This window comes from Aythya ferina (genome assembly GCF_964211825.1).
Source record: "Aythya ferina genome assembly, chromosome: 14".
Taxonomy (NCBI): Eukaryota; Metazoa; Chordata; class Aves; order Anseriformes; family Anatidae; genus Aythya; species Aythya ferina.
Genome location: NC_140312.1, coordinates 12,886,671 through 12,890,287, shown reverse-complemented (window position 1 = coordinate 12,890,287; position 3,617 = coordinate 12,886,671). Strand labels below are relative to the sequence as shown.

The window sequence follows — 3,617 nt, the reverse complement described above, 5'->3', positions numbered from 1 at the left end:
CGCAGTGCAGGGGATCCACTCGAGGGATTTGCGGCAGCACGTGGCTGTAATGCTTCCCAAATACCTGCACAAAGGACCTCCAGGGAAAGCCCATCGCACGTGTGAGCACGGCTGGTGATCACAGCAACATTCACCCCTTCATAGAATATAATTTAAAGTCAGAAGGGGCTGCTTGTTCTAGTTTGAACATTTTGGTCATTAGGAGCCCAAACCAGAATGTGCCACAAGATACGGCAGAGCGTAGCACAACCGGTGTCGGAAACTCCTGCAGGAGCACGAGCAACACTTTACGATGCAGAAAGCAAAACATCCACAGCCCTTAAGCATCCACCTTCTTCTCTGTCCCCTTCCAGGCCCCCTCAGCTCCTGGGCTCCCCTCGGGCAGTGCTCCCCCCCTGCGCCCTGGGGCAGCCCCTGGGGGAGGAGGCACAAAGCCCAAGAACAACCATGATGCCCCTCACGTTTTGGGGGCACTCCGGGGCCCTCCCCGCCGGCCCCAGCCGCTCCCCCCGGGCCGGGCCCGCCCTGAGGGCCGAGCCGGGGCGGTGCCTGCGGAACCACCCGGGCGGCGCGGCCGGGCCCGGCCTCTTTGGGCGCCGCGGCCATGAGGGAAGGCGCGGCCGGGCCGGGCTGGGGCCGCCATGAGGTGAGAGCGCGGCTCGGGGGCTTCTGCGCCCCTCCCGGGCTGTGGAGGCGGGGAGCACCGTGAGGTTTAAACTTAATTAAAATTTTTAAACGTATTTAACTATTTCTATGTTATTTAGTTTTTAATACGCGTGTCGGTCCAGCGACAGTCAGCCCCCGGCGCCGTGGCTGTGCCCGGGCGGCGTTACAGCGCTGGCAGAGCAGCCAGAGCCTGCCGAGAGTGGAGCGGCTCCGAGTGGGGCCGGGCCTAGAGGCGAGGCGGACACGGCCCGGGGGCAGCGGCGGGGCGGCTGCGGGGGTTGCGAGCGCATCCCTGAGGTGAAAACCGGCGTGAGGGTGGTTAGCGGGGTTTGGGGGCTCGGGGTGGTGCTGGGATTGACGCTGTGCCGTGTTTTCTAACTGCAGGTTGTGCTTCCTTTGCAGGCAGGGGCAGCGGTGGTGGTCTGAAGGAAGAAGCTGGTGGTGCTGCCCTGAAGATCCCCACGGGTATAAGAAGAATTACCGAAACGGTTTGTTAATTGTTAAGCCGCTCTCACTGCTTGTTTAATTTTCCATCTTCCACCTATCTATTAAATTTATTTATATTTAAACTTGGTCTTCTTGGTTTTCATTGTGTCATGAGGCTGCCGGGTACAGGAGGGTTTGAAAGTCACATTGGATCCAGTCGGTGGGAGATAGGGGAGACAGGAAGGCAGCGCTGGGTGGCTGGTGCCCCCCCTGCCATGTGCACGCTCCTCCATCGCTTCTGCTGAAAGGAGAGATTTTAACAAGGCTTCTTTTCCTCCTGCACTTTGAAGGAGATTGCATGCTCAAAGTTTTCCTTAAAGGAAAAAAGGTCTGGTGTTCTTATTTCTGCTGTGATAAAAGATTACTCGGCCAGTACAAGTTCACAGGAAAACCTTTCCATACTTCAGGTCCTGACTTGAAAGAACTTCATAATTATCTCCCTTCCCTGGGCCTGGAGGGAGGTGGAAGCCCACAAAAAAAAAAAAGGATTTGTAGAAGGCTGCCAAGTATGTAAAATATATTGGAACTGGTGGGGAGGAAAAGTAAGACAGTTAGGTGTTTAGAGGGGGAAAAAAAAAAACTCCGTTTAACTCAAGTGATTGATTACCTGTTAGAGGGGTGTATTACTCTCACCCACGTGCCTGACCCATCGTAGATGCTACTGTAGCTGAGGTGTCGTATATGAACCAATTAAACTGAGAAGCAGTGACACAAGTACACGGTGCTATCTGGAAGTGTGATGGTGCCTATATATAGGTTGTTAGCGGTGCGTTTAATAACTGGGGGGCTTTTGATAAAGTAATAGCACATGGAGCATTAGTTAACAGGTTTTGAGGGTTTATGTCTAGTGGGTGCTTATCACATAGTTCTGCATAAATGAATTGCAGTGCTTAATTTTTTGAGAGCTCTCCCAGTCTATAAATGGCCCTAACGCTAGTCACTTATCTGTAAGCCCTTCTGCCCATGTGACAAAACACCAATGACTGATTATGCATTTGCTATATTCTATATAGAAATATTCATAAAAAGTATTCAAGCGTTATGGGAGAATATTTTTTCCTTTATTTATGACATCCACAAGTATCATTTGGCTCTATATGACCAAGCTCTATGTGCAAAACAAATAGCTGGGTTTCCTATGGATTTTTACGTGGTATCCAGCAACCTTTCTGTTTCCCAGTATTCAGCCAGCTCCTGCTGTTCTTGTGGGCACAAAGCACTGAGCGCTGAACCAGGAGGGAAGCCGAGGGGGCCCTTATGGCAAGCTGTCCGCTGCTACTCTTGGGATGAGCACGGGTATGAGCTCCTACAGCAAAGGCTTTTTACCTGCCAAGAAACAAACTTGTTGGGTGAGAGATCTACATCTATTTCTGAAACTGGAAAAAAAAAAAAAAAAAAAAAGGAATATCTGCTCTCAGTCACAGAAAGCATGTGCTACATAGGCAATAAATTAATGCTGACTGGCTTCTTTGAAAAACTTTTTGTGATAAAGGTCTAATATGTTCATCTCAGGGCTGAACCCAACGCTTTGAGGATTGAATGTAATAAATGTTCCCCAGCAGTCAGCAAGAGCTCAGGCTTAGGGCACTGTTACCTGGGCAGCTGTGTTAGCAGCGTAGTGATGGTCAGTGCTGCGTGACCACTTCTGCAGTGCAAATGCAGTCAATAAAGGGCAAAATAACTCGCTGCCCATCTGGTGCCGTGACCGAAGGACAACAAAGGGAATCGAGGAAGAACCCACACGGTCTGAGAGGAAGAAAATACCGGGGTTGAAATAAAGTCAGGAAAATGGAGTGAGGCCAGCTTTCATACTGAGGAAATGCTATTGGGATGGGGTTGTGTTCATCAGCACCATGCCTTTTGTGAGCTGTGTATGACTGGGCAAAAGTAACTGGATTGCTTTATACTTCATCAAGGAGCTTTGCTCAGCTCTTGCTGCTCTGCAGTACGGGAACTCTGAAGTATTGTTAACTTAGAGGTGTGTGTTTGTTTTTGAGCACAATTGTTTTTTATTCTGAGCTTGTTAAGAGCTGAATTTCTTGGAATTGTTCTCTGAGCACATTCACGTTATTTCAGCATTCTTTGTACCAATCCCATTCTTTTCAAGCACCTTCTGTGCTATTGTTGCATTGTGCTCTCCAGCCACACGTAGAGAAAAAAAATTAGCCTGTGGTTAATTCAAAAGGGCAATTCTTGTTTTCCCTGGGAGACTGAGTTAAGCTACGTACCCTTACCATGGTAAAAGCTTCCCGGCTGATGGAGAAATTGATAAACCTCACCAAAACGCAGTGGAGAAATTGATAATTTCGCCACAACGTTAAACGGGAAAGGTGTTGGCTGTGAAAGAATTTAAAAACATGGCTATTATTCGTGTGAGGGTACAAACACTGGCCCTAACACCACGTTTCAGAGCAGACCGAGCGAGCTTTCCCCCCGTCAGCACGAGGTGGCGACATCGGCTCGGC

At 49.7% G+C, this 3,617-nt stretch overlaps 1 long non-coding RNA gene across 2 annotated transcripts; it reads left to right on the top strand.

Annotated features, from left to right (window-relative positions):
• Window positions 1–469: 469 nt before the first annotated feature.
• Window positions 470–1,235, top strand: LOC311444357. 2 transcript variants are annotated; one of them, XR_014697844.1, is made up of 2 exons: window positions 470–646; window positions 1,069–1,235. It is a non-coding gene; the product is annotated as an uncharacterized lncRNA (long non-coding RNA). The 2 variants fall into 2 exon arrangements; XR_014697845.1 differs by having other exon boundaries at window positions 646–710.
• Window positions 1,236–3,617: the final 2,382 nt, after the last annotated feature.